Source organism: Euprymna scolopes, chromosome 19 (assembly GCF_053919585.1).
Source record: "Euprymna scolopes isolate OS-2025 chromosome 19, ASM5391958v1, whole genome shotgun sequence".
Taxonomy (NCBI): domain Eukaryota; kingdom Metazoa; phylum Mollusca; class Cephalopoda; order Sepiida; family Sepiolidae; genus Euprymna; species Euprymna scolopes.
This window is the reverse complement of record NC_136500.1, coordinates 127577336-127605292: the sequence shown is the minus strand read 5'-3', so window position 1 is coordinate 127605292 and position 27957 is coordinate 127577336. Positions and strand designations below refer to the sequence as shown.

At 39.8% G+C, this 27957-nt stretch overlaps 64 non-coding genes across 64 annotated transcripts; all 64 read right to left on the bottom strand.

Moving 5' to 3' along the window:
- Window positions 1-200: 200 nt before the first annotated feature.
- Trnad-guc (transfer RNA aspartic acid (anticodon GUC)) lies at window positions 201-272 on the bottom strand. Its single transcript has one exon. It is a non-coding gene; the product is annotated as a tRNA-Asp (tRNA).
- Window positions 273-535: 263 nt separating this feature from the next.
- Window positions 536-607, bottom strand: Trnad-guc (transfer RNA aspartic acid (anticodon GUC)). Its single transcript has one exon. It is a non-coding gene; the product is annotated as a tRNA-Asp (tRNA).
- A 262-nt stretch (window positions 608-869) lies between these two features.
- Trnad-guc (transfer RNA aspartic acid (anticodon GUC)) lies at window positions 870-941 on the bottom strand. The gene has a single exon. It is a non-coding gene; the product is annotated as a tRNA-Asp (tRNA).
- Window positions 942-1204: 263 nt separating this feature from the next.
- Trnad-guc (transfer RNA aspartic acid (anticodon GUC)) lies at window positions 1205-1276 on the bottom strand. Its single transcript has one exon. It is a non-coding gene; the product is annotated as a tRNA-Asp (tRNA).
- Window positions 1277-1539: 263 nt separating this feature from the next.
- Trnad-guc (transfer RNA aspartic acid (anticodon GUC)) lies at window positions 1540-1611 on the bottom strand. The gene has a single exon. It is a non-coding gene; the product is annotated as a tRNA-Asp (tRNA).
- Window positions 1612-1874: 263 nt separating this feature from the next.
- Trnad-guc (transfer RNA aspartic acid (anticodon GUC)) lies at window positions 1875-1946 on the bottom strand. The gene has a single exon. It is a non-coding gene; the product is annotated as a tRNA-Asp (tRNA).
- A 931-nt stretch (window positions 1947-2877) lies between these two features.
- Window positions 2878-2949, bottom strand: Trnad-guc (transfer RNA aspartic acid (anticodon GUC)). Its single transcript has one exon. It is a non-coding gene; the product is annotated as a tRNA-Asp (tRNA).
- Window positions 2950-3546: 597 nt separating this feature from the next.
- On the bottom strand, window positions 3547-3618 carry Trnad-guc (transfer RNA aspartic acid (anticodon GUC)). The gene has a single exon. It is a non-coding gene; the product is annotated as a tRNA-Asp (tRNA).
- A 263-nt stretch (window positions 3619-3881) lies between these two features.
- Trnad-guc (transfer RNA aspartic acid (anticodon GUC)) lies at window positions 3882-3953 on the bottom strand. Its single transcript has one exon. It is a non-coding gene; the product is annotated as a tRNA-Asp (tRNA).
- Window positions 3954-4216: 263 nt separating this feature from the next.
- Trnad-guc (transfer RNA aspartic acid (anticodon GUC)) lies at window positions 4217-4288 on the bottom strand. Its single transcript has one exon. It is a non-coding gene; the product is annotated as a tRNA-Asp (tRNA).
- A 263-nt stretch (window positions 4289-4551) lies between these two features.
- Trnad-guc (transfer RNA aspartic acid (anticodon GUC)) lies at window positions 4552-4623 on the bottom strand. The gene has a single exon. It is a non-coding gene; the product is annotated as a tRNA-Asp (tRNA).
- A 596-nt stretch (window positions 4624-5219) lies between these two features.
- On the bottom strand, window positions 5220-5291 carry Trnad-guc (transfer RNA aspartic acid (anticodon GUC)). The gene has a single exon. It is a non-coding gene; the product is annotated as a tRNA-Asp (tRNA).
- Window positions 5292-5554: 263 nt separating this feature from the next.
- On the bottom strand, window positions 5555-5626 carry Trnad-guc (transfer RNA aspartic acid (anticodon GUC)). The gene has a single exon. It is a non-coding gene; the product is annotated as a tRNA-Asp (tRNA).
- A 931-nt stretch (window positions 5627-6557) lies between these two features.
- On the bottom strand, window positions 6558-6629 carry Trnad-guc (transfer RNA aspartic acid (anticodon GUC)). Its single transcript has one exon. It is a non-coding gene; the product is annotated as a tRNA-Asp (tRNA).
- A 263-nt stretch (window positions 6630-6892) lies between these two features.
- Window positions 6893-6964, bottom strand: Trnad-guc (transfer RNA aspartic acid (anticodon GUC)). The gene has a single exon. It is a non-coding gene; the product is annotated as a tRNA-Asp (tRNA).
- Window positions 6965-7561: 597 nt separating this feature from the next.
- Trnad-guc (transfer RNA aspartic acid (anticodon GUC)) lies at window positions 7562-7633 on the bottom strand. Its single transcript has one exon. It is a non-coding gene; the product is annotated as a tRNA-Asp (tRNA).
- Window positions 7634-7896: 263 nt separating this feature from the next.
- Trnad-guc (transfer RNA aspartic acid (anticodon GUC)) lies at window positions 7897-7968 on the bottom strand. Its single transcript has one exon. It is a non-coding gene; the product is annotated as a tRNA-Asp (tRNA).
- Window positions 7969-8565: 597 nt separating this feature from the next.
- Window positions 8566-8637, bottom strand: Trnad-guc (transfer RNA aspartic acid (anticodon GUC)). The gene has a single exon. It is a non-coding gene; the product is annotated as a tRNA-Asp (tRNA).
- A 263-nt stretch (window positions 8638-8900) lies between these two features.
- Trnad-guc (transfer RNA aspartic acid (anticodon GUC)) lies at window positions 8901-8972 on the bottom strand. The gene has a single exon. It is a non-coding gene; the product is annotated as a tRNA-Asp (tRNA).
- Window positions 8973-9234: 262 nt separating this feature from the next.
- Trnad-guc (transfer RNA aspartic acid (anticodon GUC)) lies at window positions 9235-9306 on the bottom strand. The gene has a single exon. It is a non-coding gene; the product is annotated as a tRNA-Asp (tRNA).
- A 263-nt stretch (window positions 9307-9569) lies between these two features.
- On the bottom strand, window positions 9570-9641 carry Trnad-guc (transfer RNA aspartic acid (anticodon GUC)). Its single transcript has one exon. It is a non-coding gene; the product is annotated as a tRNA-Asp (tRNA).
- Window positions 9642-9904: 263 nt separating this feature from the next.
- Trnad-guc (transfer RNA aspartic acid (anticodon GUC)) lies at window positions 9905-9976 on the bottom strand. The gene has a single exon. It is a non-coding gene; the product is annotated as a tRNA-Asp (tRNA).
- Window positions 9977-10239: 263 nt separating this feature from the next.
- Window positions 10240-10311, bottom strand: Trnad-guc (transfer RNA aspartic acid (anticodon GUC)). The gene has a single exon. It is a non-coding gene; the product is annotated as a tRNA-Asp (tRNA).
- A 931-nt stretch (window positions 10312-11242) lies between these two features.
- On the bottom strand, window positions 11243-11314 carry Trnad-guc (transfer RNA aspartic acid (anticodon GUC)). The gene has a single exon. It is a non-coding gene; the product is annotated as a tRNA-Asp (tRNA).
- A 597-nt stretch (window positions 11315-11911) lies between these two features.
- Window positions 11912-11983, bottom strand: Trnad-guc (transfer RNA aspartic acid (anticodon GUC)). Its single transcript has one exon. It is a non-coding gene; the product is annotated as a tRNA-Asp (tRNA).
- Window positions 11984-12246: 263 nt separating this feature from the next.
- On the bottom strand, window positions 12247-12318 carry Trnad-guc (transfer RNA aspartic acid (anticodon GUC)). The gene has a single exon. It is a non-coding gene; the product is annotated as a tRNA-Asp (tRNA).
- A 263-nt stretch (window positions 12319-12581) lies between these two features.
- Trnad-guc (transfer RNA aspartic acid (anticodon GUC)) lies at window positions 12582-12653 on the bottom strand. Its single transcript has one exon. It is a non-coding gene; the product is annotated as a tRNA-Asp (tRNA).
- A 263-nt stretch (window positions 12654-12916) lies between these two features.
- Window positions 12917-12988, bottom strand: Trnad-guc (transfer RNA aspartic acid (anticodon GUC)). The gene has a single exon. It is a non-coding gene; the product is annotated as a tRNA-Asp (tRNA).
- Window positions 12989-13584: 596 nt separating this feature from the next.
- On the bottom strand, window positions 13585-13656 carry Trnad-guc (transfer RNA aspartic acid (anticodon GUC)). Its single transcript has one exon. It is a non-coding gene; the product is annotated as a tRNA-Asp (tRNA).
- A 263-nt stretch (window positions 13657-13919) lies between these two features.
- Trnad-guc (transfer RNA aspartic acid (anticodon GUC)) lies at window positions 13920-13991 on the bottom strand. The gene has a single exon. It is a non-coding gene; the product is annotated as a tRNA-Asp (tRNA).
- A 931-nt stretch (window positions 13992-14922) lies between these two features.
- Trnad-guc (transfer RNA aspartic acid (anticodon GUC)) lies at window positions 14923-14994 on the bottom strand. Its single transcript has one exon. It is a non-coding gene; the product is annotated as a tRNA-Asp (tRNA).
- A 263-nt stretch (window positions 14995-15257) lies between these two features.
- Trnad-guc (transfer RNA aspartic acid (anticodon GUC)) lies at window positions 15258-15329 on the bottom strand. The gene has a single exon. It is a non-coding gene; the product is annotated as a tRNA-Asp (tRNA).
- A 597-nt stretch (window positions 15330-15926) lies between these two features.
- On the bottom strand, window positions 15927-15998 carry Trnad-guc (transfer RNA aspartic acid (anticodon GUC)). The gene has a single exon. It is a non-coding gene; the product is annotated as a tRNA-Asp (tRNA).
- A 263-nt stretch (window positions 15999-16261) lies between these two features.
- On the bottom strand, window positions 16262-16333 carry Trnad-guc (transfer RNA aspartic acid (anticodon GUC)). The gene has a single exon. It is a non-coding gene; the product is annotated as a tRNA-Asp (tRNA).
- A 598-nt stretch (window positions 16334-16931) lies between these two features.
- Trnad-guc (transfer RNA aspartic acid (anticodon GUC)) lies at window positions 16932-17003 on the bottom strand. The gene has a single exon. It is a non-coding gene; the product is annotated as a tRNA-Asp (tRNA).
- A 597-nt stretch (window positions 17004-17600) lies between these two features.
- On the bottom strand, window positions 17601-17672 carry Trnad-guc (transfer RNA aspartic acid (anticodon GUC)). Its single transcript has one exon. It is a non-coding gene; the product is annotated as a tRNA-Asp (tRNA).
- Window positions 17673-17935: 263 nt separating this feature from the next.
- Trnad-guc (transfer RNA aspartic acid (anticodon GUC)) lies at window positions 17936-18007 on the bottom strand. Its single transcript has one exon. It is a non-coding gene; the product is annotated as a tRNA-Asp (tRNA).
- Window positions 18008-18270: 263 nt separating this feature from the next.
- Trnad-guc (transfer RNA aspartic acid (anticodon GUC)) lies at window positions 18271-18342 on the bottom strand. Its single transcript has one exon. It is a non-coding gene; the product is annotated as a tRNA-Asp (tRNA).
- A 263-nt stretch (window positions 18343-18605) lies between these two features.
- Trnad-guc (transfer RNA aspartic acid (anticodon GUC)) lies at window positions 18606-18677 on the bottom strand. The gene has a single exon. It is a non-coding gene; the product is annotated as a tRNA-Asp (tRNA).
- Window positions 18678-18940: 263 nt separating this feature from the next.
- On the bottom strand, window positions 18941-19012 carry Trnad-guc (transfer RNA aspartic acid (anticodon GUC)). The gene has a single exon. It is a non-coding gene; the product is annotated as a tRNA-Asp (tRNA).
- A 263-nt stretch (window positions 19013-19275) lies between these two features.
- Window positions 19276-19347, bottom strand: Trnad-guc (transfer RNA aspartic acid (anticodon GUC)). The gene has a single exon. It is a non-coding gene; the product is annotated as a tRNA-Asp (tRNA).
- Window positions 19348-19609: 262 nt separating this feature from the next.
- Window positions 19610-19681, bottom strand: Trnad-guc (transfer RNA aspartic acid (anticodon GUC)). Its single transcript has one exon. It is a non-coding gene; the product is annotated as a tRNA-Asp (tRNA).
- A 263-nt stretch (window positions 19682-19944) lies between these two features.
- On the bottom strand, window positions 19945-20016 carry Trnad-guc (transfer RNA aspartic acid (anticodon GUC)). Its single transcript has one exon. It is a non-coding gene; the product is annotated as a tRNA-Asp (tRNA).
- A 263-nt stretch (window positions 20017-20279) lies between these two features.
- On the bottom strand, window positions 20280-20351 carry Trnad-guc (transfer RNA aspartic acid (anticodon GUC)). Its single transcript has one exon. It is a non-coding gene; the product is annotated as a tRNA-Asp (tRNA).
- Window positions 20352-20614: 263 nt separating this feature from the next.
- Trnad-guc (transfer RNA aspartic acid (anticodon GUC)) lies at window positions 20615-20686 on the bottom strand. The gene has a single exon. It is a non-coding gene; the product is annotated as a tRNA-Asp (tRNA).
- A 263-nt stretch (window positions 20687-20949) lies between these two features.
- Window positions 20950-21021, bottom strand: Trnad-guc (transfer RNA aspartic acid (anticodon GUC)). Its single transcript has one exon. It is a non-coding gene; the product is annotated as a tRNA-Asp (tRNA).
- A 263-nt stretch (window positions 21022-21284) lies between these two features.
- Window positions 21285-21356, bottom strand: Trnad-guc (transfer RNA aspartic acid (anticodon GUC)). The gene has a single exon. It is a non-coding gene; the product is annotated as a tRNA-Asp (tRNA).
- A 263-nt stretch (window positions 21357-21619) lies between these two features.
- On the bottom strand, window positions 21620-21691 carry Trnad-guc (transfer RNA aspartic acid (anticodon GUC)). Its single transcript has one exon. It is a non-coding gene; the product is annotated as a tRNA-Asp (tRNA).
- Window positions 21692-21953: 262 nt separating this feature from the next.
- Window positions 21954-22025, bottom strand: Trnad-guc (transfer RNA aspartic acid (anticodon GUC)). Its single transcript has one exon. It is a non-coding gene; the product is annotated as a tRNA-Asp (tRNA).
- Window positions 22026-22288: 263 nt separating this feature from the next.
- Trnad-guc (transfer RNA aspartic acid (anticodon GUC)) lies at window positions 22289-22360 on the bottom strand. The gene has a single exon. It is a non-coding gene; the product is annotated as a tRNA-Asp (tRNA).
- Window positions 22361-22623: 263 nt separating this feature from the next.
- On the bottom strand, window positions 22624-22695 carry Trnad-guc (transfer RNA aspartic acid (anticodon GUC)). Its single transcript has one exon. It is a non-coding gene; the product is annotated as a tRNA-Asp (tRNA).
- Window positions 22696-22958: 263 nt separating this feature from the next.
- Trnan-guu (transfer RNA asparagine (anticodon GUU)) lies at window positions 22959-23030 on the bottom strand. Its single transcript has one exon. It is a non-coding gene; the product is annotated as a tRNA-Asn (tRNA).
- A 263-nt stretch (window positions 23031-23293) lies between these two features.
- On the bottom strand, window positions 23294-23365 carry Trnad-guc (transfer RNA aspartic acid (anticodon GUC)). The gene has a single exon. It is a non-coding gene; the product is annotated as a tRNA-Asp (tRNA).
- A 263-nt stretch (window positions 23366-23628) lies between these two features.
- Window positions 23629-23700, bottom strand: Trnad-guc (transfer RNA aspartic acid (anticodon GUC)). The gene has a single exon. It is a non-coding gene; the product is annotated as a tRNA-Asp (tRNA).
- A 263-nt stretch (window positions 23701-23963) lies between these two features.
- Trnad-guc (transfer RNA aspartic acid (anticodon GUC)) lies at window positions 23964-24035 on the bottom strand. The gene has a single exon. It is a non-coding gene; the product is annotated as a tRNA-Asp (tRNA).
- A 263-nt stretch (window positions 24036-24298) lies between these two features.
- Window positions 24299-24370, bottom strand: Trnad-guc (transfer RNA aspartic acid (anticodon GUC)). The gene has a single exon. It is a non-coding gene; the product is annotated as a tRNA-Asp (tRNA).
- A 263-nt stretch (window positions 24371-24633) lies between these two features.
- Window positions 24634-24705, bottom strand: Trnad-guc (transfer RNA aspartic acid (anticodon GUC)). The gene has a single exon. It is a non-coding gene; the product is annotated as a tRNA-Asp (tRNA).
- Window positions 24706-24968: 263 nt separating this feature from the next.
- Trnad-guc (transfer RNA aspartic acid (anticodon GUC)) lies at window positions 24969-25040 on the bottom strand. The gene has a single exon. It is a non-coding gene; the product is annotated as a tRNA-Asp (tRNA).
- A 263-nt stretch (window positions 25041-25303) lies between these two features.
- Window positions 25304-25375, bottom strand: Trnad-guc (transfer RNA aspartic acid (anticodon GUC)). The gene has a single exon. It is a non-coding gene; the product is annotated as a tRNA-Asp (tRNA).
- A 263-nt stretch (window positions 25376-25638) lies between these two features.
- Window positions 25639-25710, bottom strand: Trnad-guc (transfer RNA aspartic acid (anticodon GUC)). Its single transcript has one exon. It is a non-coding gene; the product is annotated as a tRNA-Asp (tRNA).
- A 597-nt stretch (window positions 25711-26307) lies between these two features.
- On the bottom strand, window positions 26308-26379 carry Trnad-guc (transfer RNA aspartic acid (anticodon GUC)). The gene has a single exon. It is a non-coding gene; the product is annotated as a tRNA-Asp (tRNA).
- Window positions 26380-26642: 263 nt separating this feature from the next.
- On the bottom strand, window positions 26643-26714 carry Trnad-guc (transfer RNA aspartic acid (anticodon GUC)). The gene has a single exon. It is a non-coding gene; the product is annotated as a tRNA-Asp (tRNA).
- Window positions 26715-26977: 263 nt separating this feature from the next.
- Trnad-guc (transfer RNA aspartic acid (anticodon GUC)) lies at window positions 26978-27049 on the bottom strand. The gene has a single exon. It is a non-coding gene; the product is annotated as a tRNA-Asp (tRNA).
- Window positions 27050-27646: 597 nt separating this feature from the next.
- On the bottom strand, window positions 27647-27718 carry Trnad-guc (transfer RNA aspartic acid (anticodon GUC)). Its single transcript has one exon. It is a non-coding gene; the product is annotated as a tRNA-Asp (tRNA).
- Window positions 27719-27957: the final 239 nt, after the last annotated feature.

The following is a 27957-nucleotide window of genomic DNA, read 5'->3' as shown; positions in this document are numbered from 1 at the left end:
ACAAAAAGCAAATGGCGGCGGCGTTTTCTTTAACATTTGTAAACATAGACGCATAAAAACATCCAAGCACGAAGTTTACGATGGGTATGAGGAAAATTCAGGTGAATATTTGAAAGGTAGTTTTTTGCAGAAACACATCTTTCCACAACATCCAGTTACAAAGTCCAGTTAGATTAGTAGAAGTAGAAAGATAAAAAATCCTCCCCGGCGGGGAATTGAACCCCGGTCTCCCGCGTGACAGGCGGGGATACTTACCACTATACTACCAAGGATTCGGATATTTACCTACTCTAATAATGCGCTAAACTTAAACAGATTTCAACAATAAGCTGCCACAAAAAGCAAATGGCGGCGGCGTTTTCTTTAACATTTGTAAACATAGACGCATAAAAACATCCAAGCACGAAGTTTACGATGGGTATGAGGAAAATTCAAGTTAATGTTTGAAAAGCTAGTTTTTTGCAGAAACACATCTTTCCACAACATCCAGTTACAAAGTCCAGTTAGATTAGTAGAAGTAGAAAGATAAACAATCCTCCCCGGCGGGGAATTGAACCCCGGTCTCCCGCGTGACAGGCGGGGATACTTACCACTATACTACCGAGGATTCGGATATTTACCTACTCTAATAATGCGCTAAACTTAAACAGATTTCAAAAATAAGCTGCCACAAAAAGCAAATGGCGGCGGCGTTTTCTTTAACATTTGTAAACATAGACGCATAAAAACATCCAAGCACGAACTTTACGATGGGTATGAGGAAAATTCAGGTGAATATTTGAAAGGTAGTTTTTTGCAGAAACACATCTTTCCACAACATCCAGTTACAAAGTCCAGTTAGATTAGTAGAAGTAGAAAGATAAAAAATCCTCCCCGGCGGGGAATTGAACCCCGGTCTCCCGCGTGACAGGCGGGGATACTTACCACTATACTACCGAGGATTCGGATATTTACCTACTCTAATAATGCGCTAAACTTAAACAGATTTCAAAAATAAGCTGCCACAAAAAGCAAATGGCGGCGGCGTTATCTTTAACATTTGTAAACATAGACGCATAAAAACATCCAAGCACGAACTTTACGATGGGTATGAGGAAAATTCAAGTTAATATTTGAAAAGCTAGTTTTTTGCAGAAACACATCTTTCCACAACATCCAGTTACAAAGTCCAGTTAGATTAGTAGAAGTAGAAAGATAAAAAATCCTCCCCGGCGGGGAATTGAACCCCGGTCTCCCGCGTGACAGGCGGGGATACTTACCACTATACTACCGAGGATTCGGATATTTACCTACTCTAATAATGCGCTAAACTTAAACAGATTTCAAAAATAAGCTGCCACAAAAAGCAAATGGCGGCGGCGTTATCTTTAACATTTGTAAACATAGACGCATAAAAACATCCAAGCACGAACTTTACGATGGGTATGAGGAAAATTCAAGTTAATATTTGAAAAGCTAGTTTTTTGCAGAAACACATCTTTCCACAACATCCAGTTACAAAGTCCAGTTAGATTAGTAGAAGTAGAAAGATAAAAAATCCTCCCCGGCGGGGAATTGAACCCCGGTCTCCCGCGTGACAGGCGGGGATACTTACCACTATACTACCGAGGATTCGGATATTTACCTACTCTAATAATGCGCTAAACTTAAACAGATTTCAAAAATAAGCTGCCACAAAAAGCAAATGGCGGCGGCGTTTTCTTTAACATTTGTAAACATAGACGCATAAATACATCCAAGCAGGAAGTTTACGATGGGTATGAGGAAAATTCAAGTTAATGTTTGAAAAGCTAGTTTTTTGCAGAAACACATCTTTCCACAACATCCAGTTACAAAGTCCAGTTAGATTAGTAGAAGTAGAAAGATAAAAAATCCTCCCCGGCGGGGAATTGAACCCCGGTCTCCCGCGTGACAGGCGGGGATACTTACCACTATACTACCGAGGATTCGGATATTTACCTACTCTAATAATGCGCTAAACTTAAACAGATTTCAAAAATAAGCTGCCACAAAAAGCAAATGGCGGCGGCGTTTTCTTTAACATTTGTAAACATAGACGCATAAATACATCCAAGCAGGAAGTTTACGATGGGTATGAGGAAAATTCAAGTTAATGTTTGAAAAGCTAGTTTTTTGCAGAAACACATCTTTCCACAACATCCAGTTACAAAGTCCAATTAGATTAGTAGAAGTAGAAAGATAAATATCCTGCCAGGCGGGGAATTGAACCCCGGTCTCCCGCGTGACAGGTGGGGATACTTACCACTATACTACCGAGGATTCGGATATTTACCTACTCTAATAATGCGCTAAACTTAAACAGATTTCAAAAATAAGCTGCCACAAAAAGCAAATGGCGGCGGCGTTTTCTTTAACATTTGTAAACATAGACGCATAAATACATCCAAGCACGAAGTTTACGATGGGTATGAGGAAAATTGAAGTTAATGTTTGAAAAGCTAGTTTTTTGCAGAAACACATCTTTCCACAACATCCAGTTACAAAGTCCAATTAGATTAGTAGAAGTAGAAAGATAAATATCCTGCCAGGCGGGGAATTGAACCCCGGTCTCCCGCGTGACAGGTGGGGATACTTACCACTATACTACCGAGGATTCGGATATTTACCTACTCTAATAATGCGCTAAACTTAAACAGATTTCAAAAATAAGCTGCCACAAAAAGCAAATGGCGGCGGCGTTTTCTTTAACATTTGTAAACATAGACGCATAAAAACATCCAAGCACGAAGTTTACGATGGGTATGAGGAAAATTCAGGTGAATGTTTGAAAAGCTAGTTTTTTGCAGAAACACATCTTTCCACAACATCCAGTTACAAAGTCCAGTTAGATTAGTAGAAGTAGAAAGATAAAAAATCCTCCCCGGCGGGGAATTGAACCCCGGTCTCCCGCGTGACAGGCGGGGATACTTACCACTATACTACCGAGGATTCGGATATTTACCTACTCTAATAATGCGCTAAACTTAAACAGATTTCAAAAATAAGCTGCCACAAAAAGCAAATGGCGGCGGCGTTTTCTTTAACATTTGTAAACATAGACGCATACAAACATCCAAGCACGAAGTTTACGATGGGTATGAGGAAAATTGAAGTTAATGTTTGAAAAGCTAGTTTTTTGCAGAAACACATCTTTCCACAACATCCAGTTACAAAGTCCAATTAGATTAGTAGAAGTAGAAAGATAAAAAATCCTGCCAGGCGGGGAATTGAACCCCGGTCTCCCGCGTGACAGATGGGGATACTTACTACTATACTACCGAGGATTCGGATATTTACCTACTCTAATAATGCGCTAAACTTAAACAGATTTCAAAAATAAGCTGCCACAAAAAGCAAATGGCGGCGGCGTTTTCTTTAACATTTGTAAACATAGACGCATAAAAACATCCAAGCACGAAGTTTACGATGGGTATGAGGAAAATTCAGGTGAATATTTGAAAGGTAGTTTTTTGCAGAAACACATCTTTCCACAACATCCAGTTACAAAGTCCAGTTAGATTAGTAGAAGTAGAAAGATAAAAAATCCTCCCCGGCGGGGAATTGAACCCCGGTCTCCCGCGTGACAGGCGGGGATACTTACCACTATACTACCGAGGATTCGGATATTTACCTACTCTAATAATGCGCTAAACTTAAACAGATTTCAAAAATAAGCTGCCACAAAAAGCAAATGGCGGCGGCGTTATCTTTAACATTTGTAAACATAGACGCATAAAAACATCCAAGCACGAACTTTACGATGGGTATGAGGAAAATTCAAGTTAATATTTGAAAAGCTAGTTTTTTGCAGAAACACATCTTTCCACAACATCCAGTTACAAAGTCCAGTTAGATTAGTAGAAGTAGAAAGATAAAAAATCCTCCCCGGCGGGGAATTGAACCCCGGTCTCCCGCGTGACAGGCGGGGATACTTACCACTATACTACCGAGGATTCGGATATTTACCTACTCTAATAATGCGCTAAACTTAAACAGATTTCAAAAATAAGCTGCCACAAAAAGCAAATGGCGGCGGCGTTATTTTTAACATTTGTAAACATAGACGCATAAAAACATCCAAGCACGAACTTTACGATGGGTATGAGGAAAATTCAAGTTAATATTTGAAAAGCTAGTTTTTTGCAGAAACACATCTTTCCACAACATCCAGTTACAAAGTCCAGTTAGATTAGTAGAAGTAGAAAGATAAAAAATCCTCCCCGGCGGGGAATTGAACCCCGGTCTCCCGCGTGACAGGCGGGGATACTTACCACTATACTACCGAGGATTCGGATATTTACCTACTCTAATAATGCGCTAAACTTAAACAGATTTCAAAAATAAGCTGCCACAAAAAGCAAATGGCGGCGGCGTTTTCTTTAACATTTGTAAACATAGACGCATAAATACATCCAAGCAGGAAGTTTACGATGGGTATGAGGAAAATTCAAGTTAATGTTTGAAAAGCTAGTTTTTTGCAGAAACACATCTTTCCACAACATCCAGTTACAAAGTCCAGTTAGATTAGTAGAAGTAGAAAGATAAAAAATCCTCCCCGGCGGGGAATTGAACCCCGGTCTCCCGCGTGACAGGCGGGGATACTTACCACTATACTACCGAGGATTCGGATATTTACCTACTCTAATAATGCGCTAAACTTAAACAGATTTCAAAAATAAGCTGCCACAAAAAGCAAATGGCGGCGGCGTTTTCTTTAACATTTGTAAACATAGACGCATAAATACATCCAAGCACGAAGTTTACGATGGGTATGAGGAAAATTGAAGTTAATGTTTGAAAAGCTAGTTTTTTGCAGAAACACATCTTTCCACAACATCCAGTTACAAAGTCCAGTTAGATTAGTAGAAGTAGAAAGATAAATATCCTGCCAGGCGGGGAATTGAACCCCGGTCTCCCGCGTGACAGGTGGGGATACTTACCACTATACTACCGAGGATTCGGATATTTACCTACTCTAATAATGCGCTAAACTTAAACAGATTTCAAAAATAAGCTGCCACAAAAAGCAAATGGCGGCGGCGTTTTCTTTAACATTTGTAAACATAGACGCATAAAAACATCCAAACACGAAGTTTACGATGGGTATGAGGAAAATTCAGGTGAATATTTGAAAGGTAGTTTTTTGCAGAGACACATCTTTCCACAACATCCAGTTACAAAGTCCAGTTAGATTAGTAGAAGTAGAAAGATAAAAAATCCTCCCCGGCGGGGAATTGAACCCCGGTCTCCCGCGTGACAGGCGGGGATACTTACCACTATACTACCGAGGATTCGGATATTTACCTACTCTAATAATGCGCTAAACTTAAACAGATTTCAAAAATAAGCTGCCACAAAAAGCAAATGGCGGCGGACTTATCTTTAACATTTGTAAACATAGACGCATAAAAACATCCAAGCACGAACTTTACGATGGGTATGAGGAAAATTCAAGTTAATGTTTGAAAAGCTAGTTTTTTGCAGAAACACATCTTTCCACAACATCCAGTTACAAAGTCCAGTTAGATTAGTAGAAGTAGAAAGATAAAAAATCCTCCCCGGCGGGGAATTGAACCCCGGTCTCCCGCGTGACAGGCGGGGATACTTACCACTATACTACCGAGGATTCGGATATTTACCTACTCTAATAATGCGCTAAACTTAAACAGATTTTAAAAATAAGCTGCCACAAAAAGCAAATGGCGGCGGCGTTTTCTTTAACATTTGTAAACATAGACGCATAAATACATCCAAGCACGAAGTTTACGATGGGTATGAGGAAAATTGAAGTTAATGTTTGAAAAGCTAGTTTTTTGCAGAAACACATCTTTCCACAACATCCAGTTACAAAGTCCAATTAGATTAGTAGAAGTAGAAAGATAAAAAATCCTGCCAGGCGGGGAATTGAACCCCGGTCTCCCGCGTGACAGATGGGGATACTTACTACTATACTACCGAGGATTCGGATATTTACCTACTCTAATAATGCGCTAAACTTAAACAGATTTCAAAAATAAGCTGCCACAAAAAGCAAATGGCGGCGGCGTTTTCTGTAACATTTGTAAACATAGACGCATAAAAACATCCAAGCACGAAGTTTACGATGGGTATGAGGAAAATTCAAGTTAATGTTTGAAAAGCTAGTTTTTTGCAGAAACACATCTTTCCACAACATCCAGTTACAAAGTCCAATTAGATTAGTAGAAGTAGAAAGATAAATATCCTGCCAGGCGGGGAATTGAACCCCGGTCTCCCGCGTGACAGGTGGGGATATTTACCACTATACCACCGAGGATTCGGATATTTACCTACTCTAATAATGCGCTAAACTTAAACAGATTTCAAAAATAAGCTGCCACAAAAAGCAAATGGCGGCGGCGTTTTCTTTAACATTTGTAAACATAGACGCATAAAAACATCCAAACACGAAGTTTACGATGGGTATGAGGAAAATTCAGGTGAATATTTGAAAGGTAGTTTTTTGCAGAGACACATCTTTCCACAACATCCAGTTACAAAGTCCAGTTAGATTAGTAGAAGTAGAAAGATAAAAAATCCTCCCCGGCGGGGAATTGAACCCCGGTCTCCCGCGTGACAGGCGGGGATACTTACCACTATACTACCGAGGATTCGGATATTTACCTACTCTAATAATGCGCTAAACTTAAACAGATTTCAAAAATAAGCTGCCACAAAACGCAAATGGCGGCGGCGTTATCTTTAACATTTGTAAACATAGAGGCATAAAAACATCCAAGCACGAACTTTACGATGGGTATGAGGAAAATTCAAGTTAATGTTTGAAAAGCTAGTTTTTTGCAGAAACACATCTTTCCACAACATCCAGTTACAAAGTCCAGTTAGATTAGTAGAAGTAGAAAGATAAAAAATCCTCCCCGGCGGGGAATTGAACCCCGGTCTCCCGCGTGACAGGCGGGGATACTTACCACTATACTACCGAGGATTCGGATATTTACCTACTCTAATAATGCGCTAAACTTAAACAGATTTCAAAAATAAGCTGCCACAAAAAGCAAATGGCGGCGGCGTTATCTTTAACATTTGTAAACATAGACGCATAAATACATCCAAGCACGAAGTTTACGATGGGTATGAGGAAAATTGAAGTTAATGTTTGAAAAGCTAGTTTTTTGCAGAAACACATCTTTCCACAACATCCAGTTACAAAGTCCAATTAGATTAGTAGAAGTAGAAAGATAAAAAATCCTGCCAGGCGGGGAATTGAACCCCGGTCTCCCGCGTGACAGATGGGGATACTTACTACTATACTACCGAGGAGTCGGATATTTACCTACTCTAATAATGCTCTAAACTTAAACAGATTTCAAAAATAAGCTGCCACAAAAAGCAAATGGCGGCGGCGTTTTCTGTAACATTTGTAAACATAGACGCATAAAAACATCCAAGCACGAAGTTTACGATGGGTATGAGGAAAATTCAGGTGAATATTTGAAAGGTAGTTTTTTGCAGAAACACATCTTTCCACAACATCCAGTTACAAAGTCCAGTAAGATTAGTAGAAGTAGAAAGATAAAAAATCCTCCCCGGCGGGGAATTGAACCCCGGTCTCCCGCGTGACAGGCGGGGATACTTACCACTATACTACCGAGGATTCGGATATTTACCTACTCTAATAATGCGCTAAACTTAAACAGATTTCAAAAATAAGCTGCCACAAAAAGCAAATGGCGGCGGCGTTATCTTTAACATTTGTAAACATAGACGCATAAAAACATCCAAGCACGAACTTTACGATGGGTATGAGGAAAATTCAAGTTAATGTTTGAAAAGCTAGTTTTTTGCAGAAACACATCTTTCCACAACATCCAGTTACAAAGTCCAGTTAGATTAGTAGAAGTAGAAAGATAAAAAATCCTCCCCGGCGGGGAATTGAACCCCGGTCTCCCGCGTGACAGGCGGGGATACTTACCACTATACTACCTAGGATTCGGATATTTACCTACTCTAATAATGCGCTAAACTTAAACAGATTTCAAAAATAAGCTGCCACAAAAAGCAAATAGCGGCGGCGTTTTCTTTAACATTTGTAAACATAGACGCATAAATACATCCAAGCACGAAGTTTACGATGGGTATGAGGAAAATTGAAGTTAATGTTTGAAAAGCTAGTTTTTTGCAGAAACACATCTTTCCACAACATCCAGTTACAAAGTCCAATTAGATTAGTAGAAGTAGAAAGATAAAAAATCCTGCCAGGCGGGGAATTGAACCCCGGTCTCCCGCGTGACAGGTGGGGATACTTACCACTATACTACCGAGGATGCGGATATTTACCTACTCTAATAATGCGCTAAACTTAAACAGATTTCAAAAATAAGCTGCCACAAAAAGCAAATGGCGGCGGCGTTTTCTTTAACATTTGTAAACATAGACGCATAAAAACATCCAAGCACGAAGTTTACGATGGGTATGAGGAAAATTCAGGTGAATATTTGAAAGGTAGTTTTTTGCAGAAACACATCTTTCCACAACATCCAGTTACAAAGTCCAGTTAGATTAGTAGAAGTAGAAAGATAAAAAATCCTCCCCGGCGGGGAATTGAACCCCGGTCTCCCGCGTGACAGGCGGGGATACTTACCACTATACTACCAAGGATTCGGATATTTACCTACTCTAATAATGCGCTAAACTTAAACAGATTTCAACAATAAGCTGCCACAAAAAGCAAATGGCGGCGGCGTTTTCTTTAACATTTGTAAACATAGACGCATAAAAACATCCAAGCACGAAGTTTACGATGGGTATGAGGAAAATTCAAGTTAATGTTTGAAAAGCTAGTTTTTTGCAGAAACACATCTTTCCACAACATCCAGTTACAAAGTCCAGTTAGATTAGTAGAAGTAGAAAGATAAACAATTCTCCCCGGCGGGGAATTGAACCCCGGTCTCCCGCGTGACAGGCGGGGATACTTACCACTATACTACCGAGGATTCGGATATTTACCTACTCTAATAATGCGCTAAACTTAAACAGATTTCAAAAATAAGCTGCCACAAAAAGCAAATGGCGGCGGCGTTTTCTTTAACATTTGTAAACATAGACGCATAAAAACATCCAAGCACGAACTTTACGATGGGTATGAGGAAAATTCAGGTGAATATTTGAAAGGTAGTTTTTTGCAGAAACACATCTTTCCACAACATCCAGTTACAAAGTCCAGTTAGATTAGTAGAAGTAGAAAGATAAAAAATCCTCCCCGGCGGGGAATTGAACCCCGGTCTCCCGCGTGACAGGCGGGGATACTTACCACTATACTACCGAGGATTCGGATATTTACCTACTCTAATAATGCGCTAAACTTAAACAGATTTCAAAAATAAGCTGCCACAAAAAGCAAATGGCGGCGGCGTTATCTTTAACATTTGTAAACATAGACGCATAAAAACATCCAAGCACGAACTTTACGATGGGTATGAGGAAAATTCAAGTTAATATTTGAAAAGCTAGTTTTTTGCAGAAACACATCTTTCCACAACATCCAGTTACAAAGTCCAGTTAGATTAGTAGAAGTAGAAAGATAAAAAATCCTCCCCGGCGGGGAATTGAACCCCGGTCTCCCGCGTGACAGGCGGGGATACTTACCACTATACTACCGAGGATTCGGATATTTACCTACTCTAATAATGCGCTAAACTTAAACAGATTTCAAAAATAAGCTGCCACAAAAAGCAAATGGCGGCGGCGTTATCTTTAACATTTGTAAACATAGACGCATAAAAACATCCAAGCACGAACTTTACGATGGGTATGAGGAAAATTCAAGTTAATATTTGAAAAGCTAGTTTTTTGCAGAAACACATCTTTCCACAACATCCAGTTACAAAGTCCAGTTAGATTAGTAGAAGTAGAAAGATAAAAAATCCTCCCCGGCGGGGAATTGAACCCCGGTCTCCCGCGTGACAGGCGGGGATACTTACCACTATACTACCGAGGATTCGGATATTTACCTACTCTAATAATGCGCTAAACTTAAACAGATTTCAAAAATAAGCTGCCACAAAAAGCAAATGGCGGCGGCGTTTTCTTTAACATTTGTAAACATAGACGCATAAATACATCCAAGCAGGAAGTTTACGATGGGTATGAGGAAAATTCAAGTTAATGTTTGAAAAGCTAGTTTTTTGCAGAAACACATCTTTCCACAACATCCAGTTACAAAGTCCAGTTAGATTAGTAGAAGTAGAAAGATAAAAAATCCTCCCCGGCGGGGAATTGAACCCCGGTCTCCCGCGTGACAGGCGGGGATACTTACCACTATACTACCGAGGATTCGGATATTTACCTACTCTAATAATGCGCTAAACTTAAACAGATTTCAAAAATAAGCTGCCACAAAAAGCAAATGGCGGCGGCGTTTTCTTTAACATTTGTAAACATAGACGCATAAATACATCCAAGCAGGAAGTTTACGATGGGTATGAGGAAAATTGAAGTTAATGTTTGAAAAGCTAGTTTTTTGCAGAAACACATCTTTCCACAACATCCAGTTACAAAGTCCAATTAGATTAGTAGAAGTAGAAAGATAAATATCCTGCCAGGCGGGGAATTGAACCCCGGTCTCCCGCGTGACAGGTGGGGATACTTACCACTATACTACCGAGGATTCGGATATTTACCTACTCTAATAATGCGCTAAACTTAAACAGATTTCAAAAATAAGCTGCCACAAAAAGCAAATGGCGGCGGCGTTTTCTTTAACATTTGTAAACATAGACGCATAAATACATCCAAGCACGAAGTTTACGATGGGTATGAGGAAAATTGAAGTTAATGTTTGAAAAGCTAGTTTTTTGCAGAAACACATCTTTCCACAACATCCAGTTACAAAGTCCAATTAGATTAGTAGAAGTAGAAAGATAAATATCCTGCCAGGCGGGGAATTGAACCCCGGTCTCCCGCGTGACAGGTGGGGATACTTACCACTATACTACCGAGGATTCGGATATTTACCTACTCTAATAATGCGCTAAACTTAAACAGATTTCAAAAATAAGCTGCCACAAAAAGCAAATGGCGGCGGCGTTTTCTTTAACATTTGTAAACATAGACGCATAAAAACATCCAAACACGAAGTTTACGATGGGTATGAGGAAAATTCAGGTGAATGTTTGAAAAGCTAGTTTTTTGCAGAAACACATCTTTCCACAACATCCAGTTACAAAGTCCAGTTAGATTAGTAGAAGTAGAAAGATAAAAAATCCTCCCCGGCGGGGAATTGAACCCCGGTCTCCCGCGTGACAGGCGGGGATACTTACCACTATACTACCGAGGATTCGGATATTTACCTACTCTAATAATGCGCTAAACTTAAACAGATTTCAAAAATAAGCTGCCACAAAAAGCAAATGGCGGCGGCGTTTTCTTTAACATTTGTAAACATAGACGCATACAAACATCCAAGCACGAAGTTTACGATGGGTATGAGGAAAATTGAAGTTAATGTTTGAAAAGCTAGTTTTTTGCAGAAACACATCTTTCCACAACATCCAGTTACAAAGTCCAATTAGATTAGTAGAAGTAGAAAGATAAAAAATCCTGCCAGGCGGGGAATTGAACCCCGGTCTCCCGCGTGACAGATGGGGATACTTACTACTATACTACCGAGGATTCGGATATTTACCTACTCTAATAATGCGCTAAACTTAAACAGATTTCAAAAATAAGCTGCCACAAAAAGCAAATGGCGGCGGCGTTTTCTTTAACATTTGTAAACATAGACGCATAAAAACATCCAAGCACGAACTTTACGATGGGTATGAGGAAAATTCAGGTGAATATTTGAAAGGTAGTTTTTTGCAGAAACACATCTTTCCACAACATCCAGTTACAAAGTCCAGTTAGATTAGTAGAAGTAGAAAGATAAAAAATCCTCCCCGGCGGGGAATTGAACCCCGGTCTCCCGCGTGACAGGCGGGGATACTTACCACTATACTACCGAGGATTCGGATATTTACCTACTCTAATAATGCGCTAAACTTAAACAGATTTCAAAAATAAGCTGCCACAAAAAGCAAATGGCGGCGGCGTTATCTTTAACATTTGTAAACATAGACGCATAAAAACATCCAAGCACGAACTTTACGATGGGTATGAGGAAAATTCAAGTAATTATTTGAAAAGCTAGTTTTTTGCAGAAACACATCTTTCCACAACATCCAGTTACAAAGTCCAGTTAGATTAGTAGAAGTAGAAAGATAAAAAATCCTCCCCGGCGGGGAATTGAACCCCGGTCTCCCGCGTGACAGGCGGGGATACTTACCACTATACTACCGAGGATTCGGATATTTACCTACTCTAATAATGCGCTAAACTTAAACAGATTTCAAAAATAAGCTGCCACAAAAAGCAAATGGCGGCGGCGTTATTTTTAACATTTGTAAACATAGACGCATAAAAACATCCAAGCACGAACTTTACGATGGGTATGAGGAAAATTCAAGTTAATATTTGAAAAGCTAGTTTTTTGCAGAAACACATCTTTCCACAACATCCAGTTACAAAGTCCAGTTAGATTAGTAGAAGTAGAAAGATAAAAAATCCTCCCCGGCGGGGAATTGAACCCCGGTCTCCCGCGTGACAGGCGGGGATACTTACCACTATACTACCGAGGATTCGGATATTTACCTACTCTAATAATGCGCTAAACTTAAACAGATTTCAAAAATAAGCTGCCACAAAAAGCAAATGGCGGCGGCGTTTTCTTTAACATTTGTAAACATAGACGCATAAATACATCCAAGCACGAAGTTTACGATGGGTATGAGGAAAATTCAAGTTAATGTTTGAAAAGCTAGTTTTTTGCAGAAACACATCTTTCCACAACATCCAGTTACAAAGTCCAGTTAGATTAGTAGAAGTAGAAAGATAAAAAATCCTCCCCGGCGGGGAATTGAACCCCGGTCTCCCGCGTGACAGGCGGGGATACTTACCACTATACTACCGAGGATTCGGATATTTACCTACTCTAATAATGCGCTAAACTTAAACAGATTTCAAAAATAAGCTGCCACAAAAAGCAAATGGCGGCGGCGTTTTCTTTAACATTTGTAAACATAGACGCATAAATACATCCAAGCACGAAGTTTACGATGGGTATGAGGAAAATTGAAGTTAATGTTTGAAAAGCTAGTTTTTTGCAGAAACACATCTTTCCACAACATCCAGTTACAAAGTCCAATTAGATTAGTAGAAGTAGAAAGATAAATATCCTGCCAGGCGGGGAATTGAACCCCGGTCTCCCGCGTGACAGGTGGGGATACTTACCACTATACTACCGAGGATTCGGATATTTACCTACTCTAATAATGCGCTAAACTTAAACAGATTTCAAAAATAAGCTGCCACAAAAAGCAAATGGCGGCGGCGTTTTCTTTAACATTTGTAAACATAGACGCATAAAAACATCCAAACACGAAGTTTACGATGGGTATGAGGAAAATTCAGGTGAATATTTGAAAGGTAGTTTTTTGCAGAGACACATCTTTCCACAACATCCAGTTACAAAGTCCAGTTAGATTAGTAGAAGTAGAAAGATAAAAAATCCTCCCCGGCGGGGAATTGAACCCCGGTCTCCCGCGTGACAGGCGGGGATACTTACCACTATACTACCGAGGATTCGGATATTTACCTACTCTAATAATGCGCTAAACTTAAACAGATTTCAAAAATAAGCTGCCACAAAAAGCAAATGGCGGCGGACTTATCTTTAACATTTGTAAACATAGACGCATAAAAACATCCAAGCACGAACTTTACGATGGGTATGAGGAAAATTCAAGTTAATGTTTGAAAAGCTAGTTTTTTGCAGAAACACATCTTTCCACAACATCCAGTTACAAAGTCCAGTTAGATTAGTAGAAGTAGAAAGATAAAAAATCCTCCCCGGCGGGGAATTGAACCCCGGTCTCCCGCGTGACAGGCGGGGATACTTACCACTATACTACCGAGGATTCGGATATTTACCTACTCTAATAATGCGCTAAACTTAAACAGATTTTAAAAATAAGCTGCCACAAAAAGCAAATGGCGGCGGCGTTTTCTTTAACATTTGTAAACATAGACGCATAAATACATCCAAGCACGAAGTTTACGATGGGTATGAGGAAAATTGAAGTTAATGTTTGAAAAGCTAGTTTTTTGCAGAAACACATCTTTCCACAACATCCAGTTACAAAGTCCAATTAGATTAGTAGAAGTAGAAAGATAAAAAATCCTGCCAGGCGGGGAATTGAACCCCGGTCTCCCGCGTGACAGATGGGGATACTTCCTACTATACTACCGAGGATTCGGATATTTACCTACTCTAATAATGCGCTAAACTTAAACAGATTTCAAAAATAAGCTGCCACAAAAAGCAAATGGCGGCGGCGTTTTCTGTAACATTTGTAAACATAGACGCATAAAAACATCCAAGCACGAAGTTTACGATGGGTATGAGGAAAATTGAAGTTAATGTTTGAAAAGCTAGTTTTTTGCAGAAACACATCTTTCCACAACATCCAGTTACAAAGTCCAATTAGATTAGTAGAAGTAGAAAGATAAATATCCTGCCAGGCGGGGAATTGAACCCCGGTCTCCCGCGTGACAGGTGGGGATATTTACCACTATACTACCGAGGATTCGGATATTTACCTACTCTAATAATGCGCTAAACTTAAACAGATTTCAAAAATAAGCTGCCACAAAAAGCAAATGGCGGCGGCGTTTTCTTTAACATTTGTAAACATAGACGCATAAAAACATCCAAACACGAAGTTTACGATGGGTATGAGGAAAATTCAGGTGAATATTTGAAAGGTAGTTTTTTGCAGAGACACATCTTTCCACAACATCCAGTTACAAAGTCCAGTTAGATTAGTAGAAGTAGAAAGATAAAAAATCCTCCCCGGCGGGGAATTGAACCCCGGTCTCCCGCGTGACAGGCGGGGATACTTACCACTATACTACCGAGGATTCGGATATTTACCTACTCTAATAATGCGCTAAACTTAAACAGATTTCAAAAATAAGCTGCCACAAAACGCAAATGGCGGCGGCGTTATCTTTAACATTTGTAAACATAGAGGCATAAAAACATCCAAGCACGAACTTTACGATGGGTATGAGGAAAATTCAAGTTAATGTTTGAAAAGCTAGTGTTTTGCAGAAACACATCTTTCCACAACATCCAGTTACAAAGTCCAGTTAGATTAGTAGAAGTAGAAAGATAAAAAATCCTCCCCGGCGGGGAATTGAACCCCGGTCTCCCGCGTGACAGGCGGGGATACTTACCACTATACTACCGAGGATTCGGATATTTACCTACTCTAATAATGCGCTAAACTTAAACAGATTTCAAAAATAAGCTGCCACAAAAAGCAAATGGCGGCGGCGTTATCTTTAACATTTGTAAACATAGACGCATAAATACATCCAAGCACGAAGTTTACGATGGGTATGAGGAAAATTGAAGTTAATGTTTGAAAAGCTAGTTTTTTGCAGAAACACATCTTTCCACAACATCCAGTTACAAAGTCCAATTAGATTAGTAGAAGTAGAAAGATAAAAAATCCTGCCAGGCGGGGAATTGAACCCCGGTCTCCCGCGTGACAGATGGGGATACTTACTACTATACTACCGAGGAGTCGGATATTTACCTACTCTAATAATGCTCTAAACTTAAACAGATTTCAAAAATAAGCTGCCACAAAAAGCAAATGGCGGCGGCGTTTTCTGTAACATTTGTAAACATAGACGCATAAAAACATCCAAGCACGAAGTTTACGATGGGTATGAGGAAAATTCAGGTGAATATTTGAAAGGTAGTTTTTTGCAGAAACACATCTTTCCACAACATCCAGTTACAAAGTCCAGTAAGATTAGTAGAAGTAGAAAGATAAAAAATCCTCCCCGGCGGGGAATTGAACCCCGGTCTCCCGCGTGACAGGCGGGGATACTTACCACTATACTACCGAGGATTCGGATATTTACCTACTCTAATAATGCGCTAAACTTAAACAGATTTCAAAAATAAGCTGCCACAAAAAGCAAATGGCGGCGGCGTTATCTTTAACATTTGTAAACATAGACGCATAAAAACATCCAAGCACGAACTTTACGATGGGTATGAGGAAAATTCAAGTTAATGTTTGAAAAGCTAGTTTTTTGCAGAAACACATCTTTCCACAACATCCAGTTACAAAGTCCAGTTAGATTAGTAGAAGTAGAAAGATAAAAAATCCTCCCCGGCGGGGAATTGAACCCCGGTCTCCCGCGTGACAGGCGGGGATACTTACCACTATACTACCTAGGATTCGGATATTTACCTACTCTAATAATGCGCTAAACTTAAACAGATTTCAAAAATAAGCTGCCACAAAAAGCAAATAGCGGCGGCGTTTTCTTTAACATTTGTAAACATAGACGCATAAATACATCCAAGCACGAAGTTTACGATGGGTATGAGGAAAATTGAAGTTAATGTTTGAAAAGCTAGTTTTTTGCAGAAACACATCTTTCCACAACATCCAGTTACAAAGTCCAATTAGATTAGTAGAAGTAGAAAGATAAAAAATCCTGCCAGGCGGGGAATTGAACCCCGGTCTCCCGCGTGACAGGTGGGGATACTTACCACTATACTACCGAGGATGCGGATATTTACCTACTCTAATAATGCGCTAAACTTAAACAGATTTCAAAAATAAGCTGCCACAAAAAGCAAATGGCGGCGGCGTTATCTTTAACATTTGTAAACATAGACGCATAAAAACATCCAAGCACGAACTTTACGATGGGTATGAGGAAAATTCAAGTTAATGTTTGAAAAGCTAGTTTTTTGCAGAAACACATCTTTCCACAACATCCAGTTACAAAGTCCAGTTAGATTAGTAGAAGTAGAAAGATAAAAAATCCTCCCCGGCGGGGAATTGAACCCCGGTCTCCCGCGTGACAGGCGGGGATACTTACCACTATACTACCTAGGATTCGGATATTTACCTACTCTAATAATGCGCTAAACTTAAACAGATTTCAAAAATAAGCTGCCACAAAAAGCAAATAGCGGCGGCGTTTTCTTTAACATTTGTAAACATAGACGCATAAATACATCCAAGCACGAAGTTTACGATGGGTATGAGGAAAATTGAAGTTAATGTTTGAAAAGCTAGTTTTTTGCAGAAACACATCTTTCCACAACATCCAGTTACAAAGTCCAATTAGATTAGTAGAAGTAGAAAGATAAAAAATCCTGCCAGGCGGGGAATTGAACCCCGGTCTCCCGCGTGACAGGTGGGGATACTTACCACTATACTACCGAGGATGCGGATATTTACCTACTCTAATAATGCGCTAAACTTAAACAGATTTCAAAAATAAGCTGCCACAAAAAGCAAATGGCGGCGGCGTTTTCTTTAACATTTGTAAACATAGACGCATAAAAACATCCAAGCACGAAGTTTACGATGGGTATGAGGAAAATTCAGGTGAATATTTGAAAGGTAGTTTTTTGCAGAAACACATCTTTCCACAACATCCTGTTACAAAGTCCAGTTAGATTAGTAGAAGTAGAAAGATAAAAAATCCTCCCCGGCGGGGAATTGAACCCCGGTCTCCCGCGTGACAGGCGGGGATACTTACCACTATACTACCGAGGATTCGGATATTTACCTACTCTAATAATGCGCTAAACTTAAACAGATTTCAAAAATAAGCTGCCACAAAAAGCAAATGGCGGCGGCGTTATATTTAACATTTGTAAACATAGACGCATAAAAACATCCAAGCACGAAGTTTACGATGGGTATGAGGAAAATTCAAGTTAATATTTGAAAAGCTAGTTTTTTGCAGAAACACATCTTTCCACAGCATCCAGTTACAAAGTCCAGTTAGATTAGTAGAAGTAGAAAGATAAAAAATCCTCCCCGGCGGGGAATTGAACCCCGGTCTCCCGCGTGACAGGCGGGGATACTTACCACGATACTACCGAGGATTCGGATATTTACCTACTCTAATAATGCGCTAAACTTAAACAGATTTCAAAAATAAGCTGCCACAAAAAGCAAATGGCGGCGGCGTTTTCTTTAACATTTGTGAACATAGCCGCATAAAAACATCCAAGCACGATGTTTACGATGGGTATGAGGAAATTTCAAGTTAATGTTTGAAAAGCTAGCTTTTTGCAGAAACACATCTTTCTACAACATCCAGTTACAAAGTCCAGTTAGATTAGTAGAAGTAGAAAGATAAAAAATCCTCCCCGGCGGGGAATTGAACCCCGGTCTCCCGCGTGACAGGCGGGGATACTTACCACTATACTACCGAGGATTCGGATATTTACCTACTCTAATAATGCGCTAAACTTAAACAGATTTCAAAAATAAGCTGCCACAAAAAGCAAATGGCGGCGGCGTTTTCTTTAACATTTGTAAACATAGACGCATAAAAACATCCAAGCACGAACTTTACGATGGGTATGAGGAAAATTCAAGTTAATGTTTGAAAAGCTAGTTTTTTGCAGAAACACATCTTTCCACAACATCCAGTTACAAAGTCCAATTAGATTAGTAGAAGTAGAAAGATAAAAAATCCTCCCCGGCGGGGAATTGAACCCCGGTCTCCCGCGTGACAGGCGGGGATACTTACCACTATACTACCGAGGATTCGGATATTTACCTACTCTAATAATGCGCTAAACTTAAACAGATTTCAAAAATAAGCTGCCACAAAAAGCAAATAGCGTGCGCGTTTTCTTTAACATTTGTAAACATAGACGCATGAAAACATCCAAGCACGAAGTTTACGATGGGTATGAGGAAAATTCAAGTTAATGTTTGAAAAGCTAGTTTTTTGCAGAAACACATCTTTCTACAACATCCAGTTACAAAGTCCAGTTAGATTAGTAGAAGTAGAAAGATAAAAAATCCTCCCCGGCGGGGAATTGAACCCCGGTCTCCCGCGTGACAGGCGGGGATACTTACCACTATACTACCGAGGATTCGGATATTTACCTACTCTAATAAGGCGCTAAACTTAAACAGATTTCAAAAATAAGCTGCCACAAAAAGCAAATGGCGGCGGCGTTATCTTTAACATTTGTAAACATAGACGCATAAAAACATCCAAGCACGAAGTTTACGATGGGTATGAGGAAAATTCAAGTTAATATTTGAAAAGCTAGTTTTTTGCAGAAACACATCTTTCCACAACATCCAGTTACAAAGTCCAGTTAGATTAGTAGAAGTAGAAAGATAAAAAATCCTCCCCGGCGGGGAATTGAACCCCGGTCTCCCGCGTGACAGGCGGGGATACTTACCACTATACTACCGAGGATTCGGATATTTACCTACTCTAATAATGCGCTAAACTTAAACAGATTTCAAAAATAAGCTGCCACAAAAAGCAAATGGCGGCGGCGTTATCTTTAACATTTGTAAACATAGACGCATAAAAACATCCAAGCACGAACTTTACGATGGGTATGAGGAAAATTCAAGTTAATGTTTGAAAAGCTAGTTTTTTGCAGAAACACATCTTTCCACAACATCCAGTTACAAAGTCCAGTTAGATTAGTAGAAGTAGAAAGATAAAAATCCTCCCCGGCGGGGAATTGAACCCCGGTCTCCCGCGTGACAGGCGGGGATACCTACCACTATACTACCGAGGATTCGGATATTTACCTACTCTAATAATGCGCTAAACTTAAACAGATTTCAAAAATAAGCTGCCACAAAAAGCAAATGGCGGCGGCGTTTTCTTTAACATTTGTGAACATAGCCGCATAAAAACATCCAAGCACGATGTTTACGATGGGTATGAGGAAATTTCAAGTTAATGTTTGAAAAGCTAGCTTTTTGCAGAAACACATCTTTCTACAACATCCAGTTACAAAGTCCAGTTAGATTAGTAGAAGTAGAAAGATAAAAAATCCTCCCCGGCGGGGAATTGAACCCCGGTCTCCCGCGTGACAGGCGGGGATACTTACCACTATACTACCGAGGATTCGGATATTTACCTACTCTAATAATGCGCTAAACTTAAACAGATTTCAAAAATAAGCTGCCACAAAAAGCAAATGGCGGCGGCGTTTTCTTTAACATTTGTAAACATAGACGCATAAAAACATCCAAGCACGAACTTTACGATGGGTATGAGGAAAATTGAAGTTAATGTTTGAAAAGCTAGTTTTTTGCAGAAACACATCTTTCCACAACATCCAGTTACAAAGTCCAATTAGATTAGTAGAAGTAGAAAGATAAAAAATCCTCCCCGGCGGGGAATTGAACCCCGGTCTCCCGCGTGACAGGCGCGGATACTTACCACTATACTACCGAGGATTCGGATATTTACCTACTCTAATAATGCGCTAAACTTAAACAGATTTCAAAAATAAGCTGCCACAAAAAGCAAATGGCGGCGGCGTTTTCTTTAACATTTGTGAACATAGCCGCATAAAAACATCCAAGCACGATGTTTACGATGGGTATGAGGAAATTTCAAGTTAATGTTTGAAAAGCTAGCTTTTTGCAGAAACACATCTTTCTACAACATCCAGTTACAAAGTCCAGTTAGATTAGTAGAAGTAGAAAGATAAAAAATCCTCCCCGGCGGGGAATTGAACCCCGGTCTCCCGCGTGACAGGCGGGGATACTTACCACTATACTACCGAGGATTCGGATATTTACCTACTCTAATAATGCGCTAAACTTAAACAGATTTCAAAAATAAGCTGCCACAAAAAGCAAATGGCGGCGGCGTTTTCTTTAACATTTGTAAACATAGACGCATAAAAACATCCAAGCACGAACTTTACGATGGGTATGAGGAAAATTCAAGTTAATGTTTGAAAAGCTAGTTTTTTGCAGAAACACATCTTTCCACAACATCCAGTTACAAAGTCCAATTAGATTAGTAGAAGTAGAAAGATAAAAAATCCTCCCCGGCGGGGAATTGAACCCCGGTCTCCCGCGTGACAGGCGGGGATACTTACCACTATACTACCGAGGATTCGGATATTTACCTACTCTAATAATGCGCTAAACTTAAACAGATTTCAAAAATAAGCTGCCACAAAAAGCAAATAGCGTGCGCGTTTTCTTTAACATTTGTAAACATAGACGCATGAAAACATCCAAGCACGAAGTTTACGATGGGTATGAGGAAAATTCAAGTTAATGTTTGAAAAGCTAGTTTTTTGCAGAAACACATCTTTCTACAACATCCAGTTACAAAGTCCAGTTAGATTAGTAGAAGTAGAAAGATAAAAAATCCTCCCCGGCGGGGAATTGAACCCCGGTCTCCCGCGTGACAGGCGGGGATACTTACCACTATACTACCGAGGATTCGGATATTTACCTACTCTAATAAGGCGCTAAACTTAAACAGATTTCAAAAATAAGCTGCCACAAAAAGCAAATGGCGGCGGCGTTATCTTTAACATTTGTAAACATAGACGCATAAAAACATCCAAGCACGAAGTTTACGATGGGTATGAGGAAAATTCAAGTTAATATTTGAAAAGCTAGTTTTTTGCAGAAACACATCTTTCCACAACATCCAGTTACAAAGTCCAGTTAGATTAGTAGAAGTAGAAAGATAAAAAATCCTCCCCGGCGGGGAATTGAACCCCGGTCTCCCGCGTGACAGGCGGGGATACTTACCACTATACTACCGAGGATTCGGATATTTACCTACTCTAATAATGCGCTAAACTTAAACAGATTTCAAAAATAAGCTGCCACAAAAAGCAAATGGCGGCGGCGTTATCTTTAACATTTGTAAACATAGACGCATAAAAACATCCAAGCACGAACTTTACGATGGGTATGAGGAAAATTCAAGTTAATGTTTGAAAAGCTAGTTTTTTGCAGAAACACATCTTTCCACAACATCCAGTTACAAAGTCCAGTTAGATTAGTAGAAGTAGAAAGATAAAAATCCTCCCCGGCGGGGAATTGAACCCCGGTCTCCCGCGTGACAGGCGGGGATACCTACCACTATACTACCGAGGATTCGGATATTTACCTACTCTAATAATGCGCTAAACTTAAACAGATTTCAAAAATAAGCTGCCACAAAAAGCAAATGGCGGCGGCGTTTTCTTTAACATTTGTGAACATAGCCGCATAAAAACATCCAAGCACGATGTTTACGATGGGTATGAGGAAATTTCAAGTTAATGTTTGAAAAGCTAGCTTTTTGCAGAAACACATCTTTCTACAACATCCAGTTACAAAGTCCAGTTAGATTAGTAGAAGTAGAAAGATAAAAAATCCTCCCCGGCGGGGAATTGAACCCCGGTCTCCCGCGTGACAGGCGGGGATACTTACCACTATACTACCGAGGATTCGGATATTTACCTACTCTAATAATGCGCTAAACTTAAACAGATTTCAAAAATAAGCTGCCACAAAAAGCAAATGGCGGCGGCGTTTTCTTTAACATTTGTAAACATAGACGCATAAAAACATCCAAGCACGAACTTTACGATGGGTATGAGGAAAATTGAAGTTAATGTTTGAAAAGCTAGTTTTTTGCAGAAACACATCTTTCCACAACATCCAGTTACAAAGTCCAATTAGATTAGTAGAAGTAGAAAGATAAAAAATCCTCCCCGGCGGGGAATTGAACCCCGGTCTCCCGCGTGACAGGCGCGGATACTTACCACTATACTACCGAGGATTCGGATATTTACCTACTCTAATAATGCGCTAAACTTAAACAGATTTCAAAAATAAGCTGCCACAAAAAGCAAATAGCGTGCGCGTTTTCTTTAACATTTGTAAACATAGACGCATGAAAACATCCAAGCACGAAGTTTACGATGGGTATGAGGAAAATTCAAGTTAATGTTTGAAAAGCTAGTTTTTTGCAGAAACACATCTTTCCACAACATCCAGTTAAAAAGTCCAGTTAGATTAGTAGAAGTAGAAAGATAAAAAATCCTCCCCGGCGGGGAATTGAACCCCGGTCTCCCGCGTAACAGGCGGGGATACTTACCACTATACTACCGAGGATTCGGATATTTACCTACTCTAATAAGGCGCTAAACTTAAACAGATTTCAAAAATAAGCTGCCACAAAAAGCAAATGGCGGCGGCGTTTTCTTTAACATTTGTAAACATAGACGCATAAAAACATCCAAGCAAGAAGTTTACGATGGGTATGAGGAAAATTCAAGTTAATATTTGAAAAGCTAGTTTTTTGCAGAAACACATCTTTCCACAACATCCAGTTTCAAAGTCCAGTTAGATTAGAAGAAGTAGAAAGATAAAAAATCCTCCCCGGCGGGGAATTGAACCCCGGTCTCCCGCGTGACAGGCGGGGATACTTACCACTATACTACCGAGGATTCGGATATTTACCTACTCTAATAATGCGCTAAATTTAAACAGATTTCAAAAATAAGCTGCCACAAAAAGCAAATGGCGGCGGCGTTTTCTTTAACATTTGTAAACATAGACGCATAAAAACATCCAAGCAAGAAGTTTACGATGGGTATGAGGAAAATGCAAGTTAATATTTGAAAAGCTAGTTTTTTGCAGAAACACATCTTTCCACAACATCCAGTTACAAAGTCCAGTTAGATTAGAAGAAGTAGAAAGATAAAAAATCCTCCCCGGCGGGGAATTGAACCCCGGTCTCCCGCGTGACAGGCGGGGATACTTACCACTATACTACCGAGGATTCGGATATTTACCTACTCTAATAATGCGCTAAACTTAAACAGATTTCAAAAATAAGCTGCCACAAAAAGCAAATGGCGGCGGCGTTTTATTTAACATTTGTGAACATAGACGCATAAAAACATCCAAGCACGATGTTTACGATGGGTATGAGGAAAATTCAAGTTAATGTTTGAAAAGCTAGTTTTTTGCAGAAACACATCTTTCAACAACATCCAGTTACAAAGTCCAGTTAGATTAGTAGAAGTAGAAAGATAAAAAATCCTCCCCGGCGGGGAATTGAACCCCGGTCTCCCGCGTGACAGGCGGGGATACTTACCACTATACTACCGAGGATTCGGATATTTACCTACTCTAATAATGCGCTAAACTTAAACAGATTTCAAAAATAAGCTGCCACAAAAAGCAAATGGCGGCGGCGTTTTCTTTAACATTTGTGAACATAGACGCATAAAAACATCCAAGCACGATGTTTACGATGGGTATGAGGAAAATTCAAGTTAATGTTTGAAAAGCTAGCTTTTTGCAGAAACACATCTTTCTACAACATCCAGTTACAAAGTCCAGTTAGATTAGTAGAAGTAGAAAGATAAAAAATCCTCCCCGGCGGGGAATTGAACCCCGGTCTCCCGCGTGACAGGCGGGGATACTTACCACTATACTACCGAGGATTCGGATATTTACCTACTCTAATAATGCGCTAAACTTAAACAGATTTCAAAAATAAGCTGCCACAAAAAGCAAATGGCGGCGGCGTTTTCTTTAACATTTGTAAACATAGACGCATAAAAACATCCAAGCACGAAGTTTACGATGGGTATGAGGAAAATTCAAGTTAATGTTTGAAAAGCTAGTTTTTTGCAGAAACACATCTTTCCACAACATCCAGTTACAAAGTCCAATTAGATTAGTAGAAGTAGAAAGATAAAAAATCCTCCCCGGCGGGGAATTGAACCCCGGTCTCCCGCGTGACAGGCGGGGATACGTACCACTATACTACCGAGGATTCGGATATTTACCTACTCTAATAATGCGCTAAACTTAAACAGATTTCAAAAATAAGCTGCCACAAAAAGCAAATGGCGGCGGCGTTTTCTTTAACATTTGTGAACATAGACGCATAAAAACATCCAAGCACGATGTTTACGATGGGTATGAGGAAAATTCAAGTTAATGTTTGAAAAGCTAGCTTTTTGCAGAAACACATCTTTCTACAACATCCAGTTACAAAGTCCAGTTAGATTAGTAGAAGTAGAAAGATAAAAAATCCTCCCCGGCGGGGAATTGAACCCCGGTCTCCCGCGTGACAGGCGGGGATACTTACCACTATACTACCGAGGATTCGGATATTTACCTACTCTAATAATGCGCTAAACTTAAACAGATTTCAAAAATAAGCTGCCACAAAAAGCAAATGGCGGCGGCGTTTTCTTTAACATTTGTGAACATAGCCGCATAAAAACATCCAAGCACGATGTTTACGATGGGTATGAGGAAATTTCAAGTTAATGTTTGAAAAGCTAGCTTTTTGCAGAAACACATCTTTCTACAACATCCAGTTACAAAGTCCAGTTAGATTAGTAGAAGTAGAAAGATAAAAAATCCTCCCCGGCGGGGAATTGAACCCCGGTCTCCCGCGTGACAGGCGGGGATACTTACCACTATACTACCGAGGATTCGGATATTTACCTACTCTAATAATGCGCTAAACTTAAACAGATTTCAAAAATAAGCTGCCACAAAAAGCAAATGGCGGCGGCGTTTTCTTTAACATTTGTAAACATAGACGCATAAAAACATCCAAGCACGAACTTTACGATGGGTATGAGGAAAATTCAAGTTAATGTTTGAAAAGCTAGTTTTTTGCAGAAACACATCTTTCCACAACATCCAGTTACAAAGTCCAATTAGATTAGTAGAAGTAGAAAGATAAAAAATCCTCCCCGGCGGGGAATTGAACCCCGGTCTCCCGCGTGACAGGCGCGGATACTTACCACTATACTACCGAGGATTCGGATATTTACCTACTCTAATAATGCGCTAAACTTAAACAGATTTCAAAAATAAGCTGCCACAAAAAGCAAATAGCGTGCGCGTTTTCTTTAACATTTGTAAACATAGACGCATGAAAACATCCAAGCACGAAGTTTACGATGGGTATGAGGAAAATTCAAGTTAATGTTTGAAAAGCTAGTTTTTTGCAGAAACACATCTTTCCACAACATCCAGTTAAAAAGTCCAATTAGATTAGTAGAAGTAGAAAGATAAAAAATCCTGCCAGGCGGGGAATTGAACCCCGGTCTCCCGCGTGACAGGTGGGGATACTTACCACTATACTACCGAGGATTCGGATATTTACCTACTCTAATAATGCGCTAAACTTAAACAGATTTCAAAAATAAGCTGCCACAAAAAGCAAATGGCGGCGGCGTTTTCTTTAACATTTGTAAACATAGACGCATAAAAACATCCAAGCACGAAGTTTACGATGGGTATGAGGAAAATTCAGGTGAATATTTGAAAGGTAGTTTTTTGCAGAAACACATCTTTCCACAACATCCTGTTACAAAGTCCAGTTAGATTAGTAGAAGTAGAAAGATAAAAAATCTTCCCCGGCGGGGAATTGAACCCCGGTCTCCCGCGTGACAGGCGGGGATACTTACCACTATACTACCGAGGATTCGGATATTTACCTACTCTAATAATGCGCTAAACTTAAACAGATTTCAAAAATAAGCTGCCACAAAAAGCAAATGGCGGCGGCGTTTTCTTTAACATTTGTGAACATAGCCGCATAAAAACATCCAAGCACGATGTTTACGATGGGTATGAGGAAATTTCAAGTTAATGTTTGAAAAGCTAGCTTTTTGCAGAAACACATCTTTCTACAACATCCAGTTACAAAGTCCAGTTAGATTAGTAGAAGTAGAAAGATAAAAAATCCTCCCCGGCGGGGAATTGAACCCCGGTCTCCCGCGTGACAGGCGGGGATACTTACCACTATACTACCGAGGATTCGGATATTTACCTACTCTAATAATGCGCTAAACTTAAACAGATTTCAAAAATAAGCTGCCACAAAAAGCAAATGGCGGCGGCGTTTTCTTTAACATTTGTAAACATAGACGCATAAAAACATCCAAGCACGAACTTTACGATGGGTATGAGGAAAATTCAAGTTAATGTTTGAAAAGCTAGTTTTTTGCAGAAACACATCTTTCCACAACATCCAGTTACAAAGTCCAATTAGATTAGTAGAAGTAGAAAGATAAAAAATCCTCCCCGGCGGGGAATTGAACCCCGGTCTCCCGCGTGACAGGCGCGGATACTTACCACTATACTACCGAGGATTCGGATATTTACCTACTCTAATAATGCGCTAAACTTAAACAGATTTCAAAAATAAGCTGCCACAAAAAGCAAATAGCGTGCGCGTTTTCTTTAACATTTGTAAACATAGACGCATGAAAACATCCAAGCACGAAGTTTACGATGGGTATGAGGAAAATTCAAGTTAATGTTTGAAAAGCTAGTTTTTTGCAGAAACACATCTTTCCACAACATCCAGTTAAAAAGTCCAATTAGATTAGTAGAAGTAGAAAGATAAAAAATCCTGCCAGGCGGGGAATTGAACCCCGGTCTCCCGCGTGACAGGTGGGGATACTTACCACTATACTACCGAGGATTCGGATATTTACCTACTCTAATAATGCGCTAAACTTAAACAGATTTCAAAAATAAGCTGCCACAAAAAGCAAATGGCGGCGGCGTTTTCTTTAACATTTGTAAACATAGACGCATAAAAACATCCAAGCACGAAGTTTACGATGGGTATGAGGAAAATTCAGGTGAATATTTGAAAGGTAGTTTTTTGCAGAAACACATCTTTCCACAACATCCTGTTACAAAGTCCAGTTAGATTAGTAGAAGTAGAAAGATAAAAAATCTTCCCCGGCGGGGAATTGAACCCCGGTCTCCCGCGTGACAGGCGGGGATACTTACCACTATACTACCGAGGATTCGGATATTTACCTACTCTAATAATGCGCTAAACTTAAACAGATTTCAAAAATAAGCTGCCACAAAAAGCAAATGGCGGCGGCGTTATCTTTAACATTTGTAAACATAGACGCATAAAAACATCCAAGCACGAAGTTTACGATGGGTATGAGGAAAATTCAAGTTAATATTTGAAAAGCTAGTTTTTTGCAGAAACACATCTTTCCACAACATCCAGTTACAAAGTCCAGTTAGATTA